The sequence below is a fragment of the Epinephelus fuscoguttatus genome, linkage group LG4 (genome assembly GCF_011397635.1).
Source record: "Epinephelus fuscoguttatus linkage group LG4, E.fuscoguttatus.final_Chr_v1".
Classification (NCBI taxonomy): domain Eukaryota; kingdom Metazoa; phylum Chordata; class Actinopteri; order Perciformes; family Serranidae; genus Epinephelus; species Epinephelus fuscoguttatus.
In genome coordinates, this window is record NC_064755.1 from 36,143,219 (window position 1) to 36,158,939 (window position 15,721).

At 41.0% G+C, this 15,721-nt stretch overlaps 1 protein-coding gene across 3 annotated transcripts in view; it reads left to right on the forward strand.

The window, feature by feature from the left end:
* Positions 1-15,721, forward strand: part of peak1 (pseudopodium-enriched atypical kinase 1) — a 150,539-nt gene that overhangs the window by 55,517 nt on the left and 79,301 nt on the right. Inside the window, exon 1 of one of the 3 annotated variants that reach the window (XM_049573552.1) lies at positions 8,616-8,704. The exons of the other annotated variants lie outside the window; for them this stretch is intronic. The gene's annotated coding sequence lies outside the window, so the exon portion shown is untranslated. Of the gene's footprint in view, positions 1-8,615; positions 8,705-15,721 lie in introns of those variants that run through there. 3 annotated transcript variants of the gene reach the window in all.

Genomic DNA, 15,721 nt, shown 5'->3' on the forward strand with positions numbered 1-15,721 from the left:
ACCCGGCTCCCCAAGCTCAACCTCACTGACGCAGAAGCCCTTTCATATGCTTTGATCCCGTTAATAATTATTTGCTATGCTGCTGAAGAAGGAGGGCAGATTGAAAAAGCACCAGAATGCTATGCACTGATAGTGGCATTGAGAAAAGAGGGGGAGAGTAAGACTTGGAACGTTCTGTGGTGTGGGAGTTTTTCGACAACCCTGTGTTGTCCTTCCCAGACATTTCCACTGAATATGAAAAAGCAGAGAATGGCCTCAAGGCTTCATCTGAAACTGTAAGTACGCCAAAGGACAACATTCCTGCCCTGGATAAACAATAGTTGAATTTGAAACCTGTTTTTGCCTAAAATCATAAAAAGAAAACTGGGCGTTACTGATATTAGAATGCATTATTCACTGTCACCCTCCACATTTATTTCCTTCTATTTCTGATGTCTTTTTGATGAATTCTAAGTGCCTTATCTCATCCCTCCTTTTGCTGTTTGAAAACGTTTCCCTCCTGGACTGGCTTCTTATCTAGAGTGGCTCTGGATGGGCTCAGCGCAGAGCTGGAATCAACATCCCCACTGGTCCGCTGGCAAGGTCGAAAAAGGAAAGCATTGGCTGGGGGGTGAAAGCGAGCCAAGGAGCTCAACTGTTTCTTCATCCTCCTCTCTCCGCTGGGGTTGGAGATAGATTACTATGACATTCTTACATTTCTCCATAGATACTGGAGCTCATACTGGCCTCTTGTTCGCCACGGAGTTCGTGAGCAGAAAGCTAAACTGTCTCCATGTTTCCACTGAGAGTCAGGAAGCTAATTGTTTGAAGGAGGAATTGCTCGGAAAAACATGTTAATTATAACAATGAGCTTACTATCACACATATTCAGACATTTGAAGGTGGGTTTTTCCACTCAGATAGTCAGCATCCCATAACCTCTTAACCGCCTCTGTTGTGTTAAATGACAGGATTGTAAAGCAGTAGGACACACTAGGGCTGGGACGATATGCTTACCCCATGATTCAACACTATCAAAATACTTGGGTGCCAATCAGATGTGTACTGTGATTCTGGAAGTGTTGCAATTCAATATTATTATTTATTGTGATTATTTTATCACTAGACCATGGGGAAAAACACTTCTAGAGAAGATATGTCATGAGACATATTTCCAAGGAGATTACTGCGTAGAGAAATGATAAACATGTGACTGTTTTTATGGTCTGTTATTCCAATGAAGCACTTTGGGACCTTGCTCTGTGAATGGTTTTATATTAAATAAACTTTACCTACTCGCTTACTAAAATGTACAACATGTTGAATAAATGATTGTTTAGAAGTAAACTTAAACTGCTACATTTAGCCGTCCCTGCAGTCCATATATTAAAAGAGTAGGTGGCGCTGCTCTCGCGATGTGGACTTGTGGTCGTATTGTTTTTATTACTTTTATTATTTAGGGAATAAATGGCATTTCAGTGCAAGTGTTAGTATGTATGATGTCTATATGTGTTAGTTTATTTGTGTAAGTTGTATGATGCAGTGACTTTGAGTCCAAAACAAATTTCCCTGTGGTACAGTAAAGTATACCTTACCTTCATTTATTTGTGCCCGCCACCACAATACCAACATTGACAACCACTTAATGATTTCCTGCTAATAAGGCGATTAATCTAGCTCAATGGATCCCAACTGGTGGGTTGCAGTCCAAAAGAATGAACCTCAAGTGACAAGTGACCTCAAGTAATATGTCAAGTTTGTAAAAAACATGCATTATTTTGAAGTAAAGTGAATTTTCTGTGCAGAGCTTTTATTTTGAAGTGCTGTTTCTTGCTGTAGAGTCAGTGACTATCGGAGAGCTGCTTGACAGAGTGCAAACTAGCTCAATGGTATGGTCAAATGCTTGTATGATGCTGCATATATTGAACTGTGTGGACTTTAACTAATGACTACGGAGAAATCTGGACCCCTTGGCTGGACCAGTTGGGAACCACTGATCCAGCTCATGCACCACACAATCCCTCCGCCTCACTCCCTGCTTTTAAGAGACTGTTCTCTGGGAGGACAGTGGGTGGAAGCTCTGGAGACTGAGATTCAGTAGCAGCTGCGGCAACCCAAATTCAGATGGTGCAAACACCAGTGCTGGGGTTCACAGTGGGCTGGGTCTAATCTGTGTAATGGCAGCAACTGAAAGTTTGCTGATTCGACTGGAGTTAATGTTGCGTTGGCTGAATTCGAGTTGCTATTTGAGCAGCTGAAGGACTATGTCTTTGGACAGTCTGCCATTTTCTGCTTTCTTGTTTTGGCTTTGTTTTTGTTGAAACAGATTTGATGTCATGTTACTCTTAGCTACTGCAATAAAGGGGGCACTTATTTCCACCTCTGCATTTGAATTTTATTGATTCAGGCATCAAAAAAATTATTGAAAAATTGTGATACTTAGGTGAATTGAATTTTCCCATCACTAGTAATCTGCAACAGCATCTCACATCTTTTTAATATTCAGTTGAGCTGGGATACATTACTGGATCCACAAATCCCATCAAATCATGACTCTGGAATGTCAGAAATAGCCAAAAATAAGACTCAAGGGCGATTTGTAGTTGTGTGTCAAGGGGTTATGTTGTAACTTTTGAGACATTGCTATGGCCTATTGTGGGAAAGCAGTCTACCCCTTGCTTCAGTTATAAACACAGCTTCATTCCCTCCATGCCTCTTAGTTCATGAGTCATTGAAATCATTGATTGATAGCCTACTCTTGTTTCTACTCTAATAATGTTGTTAAAAGAGACGTTTATGACCGCAGGGCTCAATAAGAAAATTGATTTATTGAGGTTCTTTGTAAAGCTGCATTGAGAAGGAAGAATGGGTCAGGAGTCACATCCGTCATTCACTTTATTGCTGCAGACACAACATGTAAAAGGAAGTCATTATGGTGACAAAGCTGCGATTGCCCAAGTCCTCCCACCTGCAGGTAGGGCAGCTGATAGTGAAGGACAGAGGGATGGATGATCCTGTTATGATGCGTGTCACTCCAAGGTGGGAAAATAAAAACGCAAGTGAGGGATTGTCTCAGTCCCTCTGATAAAAGGAGGGATGAGTGAGGATGACGAAGTGGGAGATGTGCCAACACGTGAGGACTGTGATGAAGAACAGCTGTTTGGTGAGGATTCATTGATGTTTGTGTGTGTGAATGCACAAGACATGGCAATATTTATGCAAGGAGTGACGCCTCACATACAAACACGCAGCTTGCAGTCACAGATGAAAGGTGGTAAACCTTAATGGCAGGTTGGCTATACATAATGGTGTCTAACCACAGGCATTTTTCTTGGAAGCCATCTGACATTAAGCGTGGTCACAGACGGCTTGTAACAGTTGACTCATGGTAGCTGTAAGTCACTGAAGAATCTGAATTCACAGGAAAATCCGCCCTGAAGAAACTGGATTGATTTGGGATGTAAATCCTTTTGATTTTTCAAGCATCTTGCTAATTTGTTATTGCTTTGGGTTCTGTTAAATCTATAAAACTGTGGGTAAATAGGTGATATTCAGTAACTTCTAAAAACTGTTCTTGTCATGAACCATTAGGGCTTGACACACCAAGACAACCATCGGCCGTCAGTCGATGTCAGACCATCTGTGTGCATTGTTGACACATGTTGGCTCTTGTCAGTTGTTTTTCAGCAAATTCAGCGTATTGAATTTATGTTGGACCCGGTGGAGCCCACATGTGAATGAAATCACTCTGATAGGCAGTTTCAGCTCATTGTAAAAGAAGACAAATGGAAGTGAGGAAAGTAAACCAAGAACTAAAGTCAAGAGGGCATGAGATCAAAACAAATTAGTTATATTTGGTTAGATTATTTTTGTAGCCATTGTGCTCTTAAGCAGAAACTGTTCATAATTGTCTGTTATTGTTTGCCAGCACATGGTTAATATCCTTTGCTCTTTCTACATAAGGGTTGTGTTGTTACTGTGCTAACTGGTCAACTAGCATCTTGAATCCGTCCTGTCAGTCTTTCGATTTCCCTTTTTGAATAATGAATACCGACTACTGACGCCTGCTGGTATGAAGAGTTATTTCCTCTCAAGCAGACGCAGAGCAGGTGTGCTAGTTGGCTGTTTGCTGTAGTCTTCGTGGTGTGTTCAAGTGCAACTTTTTGGCAGATACACAATGTGAGGCAATGCAACAGCCGGCCTTCATCGCCACTATGCCTGGGCCTTTATAGTAAGAGCATTTTAGGTCCCTTGTGGATGAAAGTTACATTGAAAAAGCACATTACGTCCTTTGTGTAATCCTCATCATGCTCTTGGATCTCTTTGACCCTGCTTGTTTCACAATCAGTTTTTTTTTAATGTTTAACCAGAACCAAGAACAGAGAGCACATCAAACCAGTCTTAGCTGCTCTGCACTGACTTTCTGTTACGTTTAGATTTTAAGCTCCTCCTCCTCCTTGAATACAAAGCCCTAAATAGGCTGGGACCGAGCTACATTGCAAACTCCATTGTTAACTATTTGCCTCCAAGAACACTGCGATAATCTGCTGCCAGTTTATTGGAGGTTCCCAGTAACAGCAGGGAGAAGATCGGGGATGCAGCCCTTGTCAGTTACACCCCAAAGCTATGGAACCCACTACCTATAGATATCAGGGAAGCCAGCTCGCGAAATATTTTTAAAAGAAAGCTAAAAATGTATCTATTCATTTTCGCCTTTAACTAGCTCTGACTTCCTGATACAGGTCTGAAACTCTTTCTATGCTTTTGCTTTCTATTTATACTTCACGCTACTGCAACTCTTAAAATCTTACTTGATTTTATGATTTATAGCTTTGCAATTCTATGAATTTATGAACGCATTCTGTTTTATGTCCTATTTCCATGTTTAGTTCTTATTGTAAAGAACTCTGTGCTGCATTTCTTGTATGAAAGGTGCTATTTGAATAAAGTTTATTATTATTATTATCACAAGCAGTGTTACAAATAGCATACCCAGTGTCTTCCTACAGTATCTTGTAACCCACGTGTTTATGAGAATATAATTTATCCTTGAGAAAAACACAGTATCAGCACTGTGTCCCACAGTCACGTGGCATGATCAGATCAGTAATATTTTCATGGTTTAATCTGAGATAGAGGGGCACCAGCAAACACAAAGGCTACAAAGGCTTCCGTGTTATTTTAATCCATCTCCCAGGAAACTCCTGCTTGTATCAGCGATATGAGGACATTCTGAGGGCTAATTACTGGCAACCCTCTAGCTTGATTTCATCCCCCTTACTTTACTTTTATCCTACTGACTTCCCATCACATCTCTGTCTTCATCCTTCTCCCTCCTCGTCCCCGTGGCCCACACCATCCCTCTGGACTATAGAAAGATGATCTCCAGAGTCTGAAGATCATTTTAGAAGCCAAGGGTCTAAGAAATGGCATGGTGGAGGTTTTTTATTGTGTGCTATGTATCAGTTTTCATTTTCTTGTCTTTCTTATGATTATAGCATAATCATTACATGATGAAGCACATGCCATAAAGCACATATTTAATTGATAATTCTCATTCACATCATAGCCCCTTGTAAAAAGCCTGCAGTGCAGTGATGCTGTTTAAAGAGCTACCTCCTAGACTTTTTCTCTCTTTATAACCAATGCCCTTGTGGGTCCTTGGACTGATTCCACCCCCAGTGCCCTGTTTTTATTCTGAATCTGGACCTTGGCCCCTCAATGCAGAAGACATATGGTCCAGATGTCAGCACAGATGATGGGGCCACATAGACCTCACCACATCATCTGCCAACTGCACTGACATCTGCATGCGTAGTACCTTTGTTGTCAATAGGAAATGACCTCTTAAAGTTAATTTAGTAGCACTGTGCCACCGAGACTAAACACTGGAAAAAGCTGGTAGTCATCAGCTGTCTTGCTCATCATTAGAAAGGCTGTGTAAAAGCTCTGAGCGAGAATTCCTCAAATTTGTTTTGGTTGTTAAATAGTCACTCATAGTGCCCATCTAATTTTAACAAATGTCTTGTAAGTCTAGCCAGGGTGAGTAACAGAGGAGGCAGCTTTGGAAACTAGGCGTATGACATGTGGAAACTCTGATGGGTTTTGTTTAGATTGAGGCTGTTTTAGAAAGGCTCACGAACATGCGAGCTGCACGCTTGTTGACGACCACATTGAGATATTGCATCCTCTTGAAGATGTTTGAGTTGGCAGAGAATTTGCAGTGAGAGTTTACAGCAGAATCAACTTATTCTGATTTGTGTGTTTTGTTGTCTTGAATTCCAAAAGATTGGTAAACATAGATGATTTTCAATAATACTACTCTATTAAGTAGATGATGTACTGATTTCTGCCAATTTGGTGATGTTTTGCATGATTACTGGCTTGTAGACTGAAGTTGTCAGACTTCTGAGTTGTTATACCATAGATTAGAGCAGTGGTTCCCAACTGGTTGGTTGCAGTCCAGAAGTGGGTTGCAAGTCCATTCCGAAAGGACTACAAGTGACAAGTTTGCAAAAAAACATTATGTACGGTGAATTTCCGATACAGAGCTTTTATTTCTAAGTTCATTTTCCCGCTGTATAATGAGTAAGTGAATGGACAGCTACTTGACAGAGGCAGCAGACTAGCTTGACGACATTGCCAAACGCAAGTATGACGCTAAATGTGTTAAACCTTGTGGACCCTGAACTAATGACCAAGAAATAATCTGGACCCTGTGGCTGGACCAATGGGAACCACTGGACAAGAGGAAGTGATTTCTTGACCTAGAAATAAAGTCTCTAAAACAAGCATGTGTTTATTACAGGCATGCAGTAAGTGGGTCATAAACTGTGAAGAAATGGACAAGACTGATGAGGCTAATGTCCTTTAAGCTACGACTTTGCAAGGAAATAAGTTTGATTTTACCTTTGAATAAAAACATTGTTGTGTTAAATCCAATCTCAGAACCCACTGGCAATCGTCTAATGAAGATATAGCCTCTGGAGGCAACAACCAGTCTTTACGGAGATATGGTGTAGCCAGCAGATATCCGGGCAAACACTCATTCTTTCATGCGCAGCTTATTTTTTTACCATCCAATTAGCAACTTGAGACAGGTCCAGACAACATTTTGGCTGATCTCTATTAACAGTTATCTGCATATGAATGCTGAGAAAAAAGTAGTCAGTCGTTCTGTGAAAGCATTCCAACTTCTTTGCTCTCCACATTAACGGTTTACCTGTATGCAACCTAAACCCGCTCAGGTGTGATTGTTCAATACTACTCAGACTGCAAACGGAAAACAAAACACTTCTGATACCAAAATTTTGTCCTGTGTTGTAACTTTTCTGCATACTGTTGCAGATATCTGTTTTTAGAGATCATGTTAAACCACTGCAAGTGTTTGATCTGTTTCATTTTTCACAGCAGACATTTTAGCATGTCAAAGTAAGAAAATAATTGATAACATTAAAATGAGTGAATGCAACTTAGGTGAGCTCATTCCTCGGTCCTGGTGTTGTACATGCTGGTTGACTGGCATGACTCACTGTGACATTTAATGGAACTGAACCATTGTTAACAAGATTTGTTTAACCTGTGATTTCCCTGCTATTGTAAGTCAAAACATCTGTCATGAAAGAGATATATTCAGATCCACTATGATAGTTCTACTGACAAATTAAATATTCACAATTTGAAATATGTGACTCTTTCAGTCATAATAATTATCTGAAACACAGGACACAGCTGTAATCCAACCTCTGAGCTGTGAGCGTTAACTGAAGAGATACAAACCAATAAATCAGATAAAGTTTTCTTTATAGTTGTCTTTATTATCTTTTTATCCCGTTGAGCAACCCTATTAAAACGTTTTATCTAGTTCCACAGCCAGGGGGTGTAATTGCAGGCCCACGGAGGCAAACGCGTTCAAACACTGCTATTTGGCAAATCCCCAGAAAAACTAAAATCCTACCCTTCTGGCTATTGGTTTGCTTCACTGCTTCCTGCCTTGTACTTCAATAGTAGTTGCTTAGGAAGCAGAGATCACTTTCTCTGTCTAGACTTTACAAACCATTAAGGCTACTGAAACATCTACTAAATTTGCACTAAGCAGACCGGAGGTTGCCGTTACTCAGGTCTATATCCATGGGAGGTTGACAGCTGCTCCGCTCCAACCCTGCCTGCAAAATGTATCGTTAAGAGGCGTCATGAAACTGATAGGTCTCTCTGGGAATTCAGTCCTACAGGGAGAATTCAGCTCAACCTCTCATTTCATCCCTTTTTCATTCTCGCTCTGTTCACCATGAGATGCTCGTAAAGGGCTTGGATGATGTGACTGTTGTAGTGAGCTGGGGACTGAACACAATGAGTACTGCTAAACAGAGGGGGAAGGCCAGGTCTGTTCCTTTTGTGTCACTCATCCCCCTTTTCTTACTTTTCCTTTTTTTCTCTTTCCTCTTTAAATGTAAGAAGTGAAGTTGATAAAATTCTTCCACTCTTGTACTTGACCTAGCTTTCTTTCCCTACCACTCATTTCTTCTGTCTCTGTTCTGTAATGTTATGACTCCCTCATCACTCTCATACTTGTTCCCTCCCTCCCTCCTCACATAGCGCTCGAGCTCTTCCTCCCTCCCTCTCTGTCTCTCATTCATGCACCAGCTCCGTATCGACTACGTTTGTCATGTGGCTCTCTTCCCTCATTCGTCTGCCTGGCCACTGATCGGATACACGCCACTGCTTTGTAAGTAGTTAGCCACGTTTTTTTTTTTTGTTTTGTTTTGTTTTTTTTGTTTACTCTTCACCTCCCTCCTCTTCCTGCTCCTCTTGGAGGCTCCAACAACTGTTGCTGTCTCCTCAGTATGGCAGAGGCTGGCTAGCATACTGACGGGCTCAGAGACACAGACGGACAGGATGATCACACAGGACTTAAGGGATCCACTGAGAAAAGGTTGTGCACAGGGACAGATTAGATGAAAGGAAGTTGGGGAGAAGCGGAGGGGGAGGGAGCCACGAGCCAGTCTATGCATCATTATTATCATCTCCTGTCTCGAGTGTCAAGTGTTGGGAGAAGGGACTTTCAGCGGTGAAGGGACACCCTCTAATTAAGCAGGATGTGGGGCTTTGGACAAGCTGGCTCACATGTTAATGAGACCTCTTTATACACTGGAGTGGCTGCAGCTTCTTAGTCACAGTTGGGACAACAATGGGAGTGTGTCACTGCTCAGCAATGCTTGTGTCTGTGCTCATTTACACGCTACTTTATATCTGTTCACACAACTTAACCTTTTAGAGACAAAGATCGATGTTTATGTTTTGTTGTCCTGTTGAGTTGTATACTTTTATACCATATTGTAGCAGCCTGTGCCTCTGTTTTTCCGCCTCGTGAATATTGAATTTGTTTGGGAGCAGCTTGCTCAGCTTAGAAAAAAAAATTCAAAAGAGAAGGTTTATCTGCTTACAGGAACTGTTGTTTGCACCCTGACTCCCCTCTGCATTTTCAACACAATCCCTTTACTGTCTGCATAGAAATTCCAGCCACACTAAAAGGATTTTTTTCACAGGATTTTAACTGTAATAAAAGAACCTGAGGGTGAAATAGAGAGAAGTGCACACTGAGACTGAGATGGGGAATGATTGATTTGGAAACCCTTTTCTCGTTTGCTGAAATGTGAAGGGGAAAAAAGTCCATGCTCAGCTGTGTTTGGAGTACAGTCAAGTTAATGCAACTTGATCTGTGGCTTATCTGTGACTATTTTTGCTGTATGTATATTGGATAATCCCACCCCTCCTCCAACACGTTTCTTCCTCATCAGCTGTAAACAGGAAGACACAATACACAGTGTCTGTGCGGTTGCTATTGCTTTTAGCCAGAGAGAGTGGATTTGATGATTTGTTTAGTTCTTGCTTTCAGTTCAGTCTGTGTTTATCTCACAACGGAGTGGAAACTGTTTGTCAGTAGACTCTTAATTTCCATTCATATGTCACTGGGCAGTGGATTTGCATCAAGTTTAATTCAACCTGAGCTCACTCAGCTGACTTGCAAGTGAATTAAAGGCATGATGTTAAACCCTACAAGTGATATGCCAGTGTAGAAAGCTTAAGCCAGAGCAAGAGCTTCTTAAAGATATTTTTGGAAGGTCACTGTGTTTATTTTCCCCAGACTACAGTGCATTTTGTTACAGAGCCTTACCTAAAGGAGAAACAAGAAATGTCATAGGTGACATCAAAAACACTAGAGGTATTGGATTAAGCCCAATACTTGAAGCAGTGGGAGGTGGCCTCATGTTACCTCTGTGCCCTTTTACCTCGGTGCATTTTTTTTTCTCCTTTCTTTCTTTTCAAGTATAAAAATATTTTACTGCAACCGAACAAAATAATCCTGGCCAACTTTCAAAGTGCTTATTGGCATGTTTCCACGCCTTCCCTGATTCCCTTTTTTCACCCACGTGGGAGAACTGAGGCCAGGCTCTGGCAGAATGAATTGACAGGGAAACAAACCATTTAAAAAACTATCCACTGCCAACTCTGGAGACACAGAGAGAAACTACAGTTGCCACTTAAAAGCAGTCTTGATTTGAATGAGACCAAAGTTAAAAAGATAGATAAATAAAAATACATGCAAGATTGATGCTACCAGTTTACTGTAGAAAGTCAACAAAAATGTAATTCTGAAGATTTGGTCAATTAAGGCTTCTTACAAGTGTTAGTTGTTCTTTGATCTGCCCTCGTTAGCTCATCTGTCCTGTGTTACTTTGTTATCCATCACTTAGGGGTCAGTTCACTCCAAAATCAAAAATGATAATGTTGAATATAAAGCCCAGTTCAGACCAATGATTCGTGACGAGACAAAACTTTTTGAGAACATTGCAGAGAAAAGTTGTAGCCGTGTGAACTGCTCGACTCAAGCTGGCTGATGGTGTCACTTGCAACTCCGCTGGTCAAATCACCGGTGGCTGGTTTTAGAACATAAAGGCCATCACCTGTTTCTACAGCCATTCAGCTTGTAGTGAAGTGCGATGGTCAAGTCAGAATGACCGCTCACGGTTTGTTGGTGTTTTATGTTCTTATGCCCCCTCATACACAAACTCTCTTCTCATTGACAAACTAATTGCCGCTGCTCACTTACATTATTGTGGTGTATTTATTATGAGTACAGTCCATCTGATACTCGTTTTGTTTATGTTTTTCGCCATTTCATCACTACTACAAATGCACCTGTAGCCAGTATCTCACTATCCCTATCCTTATTCATATTTTAAGAAGATACAAATTGTATTCAGCCACAAAATAAACCCAAATAGCTGGAAAACAGAACAAAAGTACAGAGAGTTGTTGCATAGAGATGATACACCATCTCATCTAGTTGCATTGGTGTGAACAGGCAGGTTTTTAAGAATGATACAGAAGGGCGCATTAAAAGTAGTTGCCTGTCTCAACTCATACTCGTCGCAAATCTTTAGTCTGAACTGGGCTCAATGGAAGTAGATGGCACTCAAACAAAAGCAAATAAATTTGAAAAACTCAACAGCAATTTCTCTTTGTAGAAATAATGACCCTGTTACTCAAGACAATCCACAGACCTTGTTTTGAACAGTTTCCTGTGAGAACTTTCTCACCATCAGCAGTGACAAGCCTGTCACAGAAAATGCAGAGTAGTTTGGAGACTGGATTTTGGAGGTTGTTATGGAGACAAGGTAGAGCAGAATGTCAGGAAGCGATAATAGAGATACGGACAGAGCATACCAACCATGCTGATGACTGGGAGGAACTGTACATGCATATTCATGAAGCTGCCAGTAGGACTGATCTGTGTTTACTACAGGTCACATCTGATGGTGACAATTCCCGTGTCTATGTGGCATCGAATCTGCCACTAAGCTCAGGATTTTAAGTGATGATTTGTCTGTGGTCTTCCACTGAGCCCTGTTGTTGTGTAAAGGCTTCCTGTGTGTCTCTGTTCTCAACCACAGACTTATACTATATCCAACACACCGTATTTAAGAAAAACACAGGTCTTACATCTTAAGACAGACTCGCATTGCAATCTTTAAGTTTATTGGAGGATGATGGTAAACAGCAGTTTTGTACTTAAAGTTGAGTGCTTTGTTTGTAATGCGATCTTAACATAGCGGGCATTTTATCTGCATTAAGTCATGCTGTTGAAATGTCATTAAGAAAGATAGAAAAGTCATTATGTTGTGGAAACACCTTTAAGAGTAACCTCCGAACAACACGTGCAATCATTCTCCAGCTTCATGAATGTGGTCACTTGGTATGTTTAGCCTGACAGCCATGTGTGATTGATGGAGCGTCATTATACCTTAATCCTGATTTCAAGAAGGTGTCATGCACCATTTAAGTTAAATGACTTGCTCAAAATATTGTTGCACCAACCACAGATAGATTCCCATTTAGATTTCTGTAACTGTATTTCTGATCTGGTTTGTTTTTGTTCTTTTTTTTTTTTTTTTTTTTTAACCTTTACGTGGTTGAGTGATTCCACTGCAAGAAATAAGCTCAGATTCTCTGCAGTCAACGCTAATGACAGTGAGTCAGCAAATTATGCTCACAGAATCTGACCATGGACTGCGGAAGGTGAAGGTGATCTTGGAGTCAGGTGAAAAGCCACTGTCACACCTATAAAGATGCCAGGAAGTCAGAACTAATTACTCTCCTATTGCATCAAACAAACACCATCATAATGGTGAACATGTCCAGAAAATGTGGCATAAGCAGAGACACACATCAATGCAGCATTTAGCATTCTGCTAAAAACAAAAACTGCATTTCCTACATGAAAATATTCAGTACCCATTTTATCCGGTTCCGACTGATGGAGCATCTTTAGGCACTTAAATAATCAATTTGTTTTCATTCAGTAGACACCAAAAAAACATTGGGACTCTCAGTCATAAAAACAGCAACAAGCTTGAATCACCTACACATACTATAGATATTCAACAAAACAGCCAGAGCTGTAAACAGCACATTTATTTTCAAACCACCCAGTCATGCTTTTGAAAAAGCACTCAGACAGTCAATTAAAAGCCTGTTTACTGCTGAGTGTGCCCGTCGAAAAATTCAAACTGTTATTAAGGTGGCAGAGCAGCAACACATGCTCGCTGTGTCCCTGTAAGTGCACCTCTTAGAGTAGACAAACCAATAGTATGCTGGAGCTGTGAGTCCTGTGGAAGGGAACTTACAGGTAGCAGATGGACTACTGGAACCAGCTGTTGTTTACTAGGAAGGAGGGAGGGATTGTGGTCAATTTAGTTCACAGAGGCAAAGACATGCATGCAGTGGCACCTGCAAACACCACGCTTTAATTTTAAGTCTGTTTGAAAAGTGCAAAACAAACATTGTTGGACTGATACTGTGGCAGCCTCTGAGGAGGAGCACCACAACACAGAGCTGTGGTAAACTGAAGATTTGATAATCCTGTTTATGACTGCAAGGCCGCCACTTCCAAGGTTTAAATGGAGGCAGAGGAAATGAATAGAAACAACCTGTATTTAGTAAGTGTTGTATTGTGCTATTTCCACTGAGCCACTTATGCCACATTTCAACTGCATGGTGCGTCACGCCTCTACTCAACTTGACTGGCTTTTTTTTAGTTTCAGTATAGTACCTGGTAGATTTTTAGTACCAACATGGTGAAGGTTCCAGCCGAGCTGAGCTGAGCTGATGCTAGAAGATGAAGTTACTATACTTCACACCATTTTTCAGATGGCATCAAACTCAGCTGAGAATCCCAACTACACTGTAAAGGTACCGGTGGAAAACCAAATAGAAAAAAAGGACCTGGTACCAAATGTGAGTTGGTTTGACTTGAGTTTCGCTGAACCATGCAGTGGAAAGGAGGCTTTAATCAGGGATGCTCACCTGCTTAGGTCAGCCAGAGTTGGTTTCACTGGGCAGCTCGCAGGTGTGTATAGCTTGTGGAGTGTGTGGGAGGGAAGTGCTGGATTTAAGTGTCATTCTACTGTACTTAAATAACACTAAAACATTACCAGAGCATAGGGTGTATAATGCTGCTTTTAATCTTCAACTTTCGAAATGTTCTTCCTGAACTTTTCTTTCATAGAAATGAGCCAACTGTCTGGGGCAGGCCTGTTGACCCTTTAACTGCTCTACATGGCACTTATCACACAACTTATTCACTGTCAGCAGGGTACTTACCCTTGGCAACAACTCAGCACATGAAAGAGTGATATCTGCTGTGGTAAAGGAAATTTACATTTCTTTTTCAAACTGATTCTTATTTTTGCTGTTTTATTCATCAGTTCTGACAATTTCAATGTGAGAGTTAGTTACTGTCATCTGGGGACATCACTAGAACAGTGTCCAAGAGGGCAAGCAACACAAGTGATTAGATTATCACACATATCACACCCGTAATTAAATAAACCTCCAATTTGACAATATTTTCTAAACCAACTGTTGTTTTCTATCCTTCACAATGAGGGTAGCTGGTAGATAAAGTTGATCAGGTAGTAACTAAGGTTTACTTGTATTGTGTAGCCCACTATACTCTCAAGTGCTGGGGTTGATTTACGTTTATACGAGCTTTAAACAGTTTGCTTTTATGCAAACTAGCTGAACCAGCATTTGTCATTAGGCTATAACATGTATAAAGTGGTCAACATATTAATATGTTTATGAATGAACTAAGGGAGACACTAGTGTCTTGACAAGGTTGTGAGCAGGCAACATGAAGGAGATCAGATTACAGTAGAGCTGGAAGTGGCAGAGTTTATAAGAAAGTTGAAGTGTTTTTGGGAGTGAGGAGAGGAAATATGGCAAACCTGGTGTAAAGAAAAAAACCTGCACCAGTATGGCAACATATTGGATTTGAAACTGACAAAGGAGTTGTCGTAAGTAACCGTGATTGATATAGTGTTCTCGCCTAGAGCTGAACTTTTAGCAGTGACCCACTGTCCGACACTGGCACACTGTAAGGAAGGAAACAGAGGGCTTGGTGGGGATGGCCACAGCAAGCGAACACGCCGTCTGCGGTCATTTTAAGTTGACCAGGAGACTTCGCTACATGTCATCTGGCTGTTGAAACAGGTGACGGCCTTATGTTCTAAAGCTAGCCACCGACAATTTGACCAGCTGAGTTGCAGGTGACACCATCTGCCAGCTGAAGTTGAGCTCAGACCTGCTAGTTCACACCACTGCAGCTTTTCTCTGCAATGGTTTCTTCCTGTTGGTCTGAACTGGACTTTATGCTCCACTAAGGGGCAGCTCCTGAGACAACTGTGACACCTGGCAAAATTGGGTATACCAGTCTGTACTCATTCCATGTCCTGAACCACAAATTAGATTTGTGAAAAAAAAGTAATGATAACCTTTATGGATGATGGCTAGAACAACAAAATAGCATTGATTGAGGTTTTCTTGCCAAGCAGGTTTCACTTAGAAGTAAACTGCCTTGGTGTTTGGTGTATACTATAAAAATATTAAGAGGAAATAAAAGTAAAGGCGAAGCACTGCAACAGTGAAGAACATAAACTGTTGCAGTGCTTTGCCTTTATTTTTATTTCCTCTTAATATGTTTATAGTATGCACCAAACAATTTACCTCTAACAGGCACATTGACAATTCAGTAGATTAAACTGTTGTTGGCTTGTGCCTAAGAGTTGCCAGAAATGTTCATTAGCTGTCATCAAAGCGGTGGGGGTTGGGTGATTATGCTCTGCATAAAAATTAGAGATGCATAAAAGAATAACAGGATCATCACAGGAAGTCAGTCCAT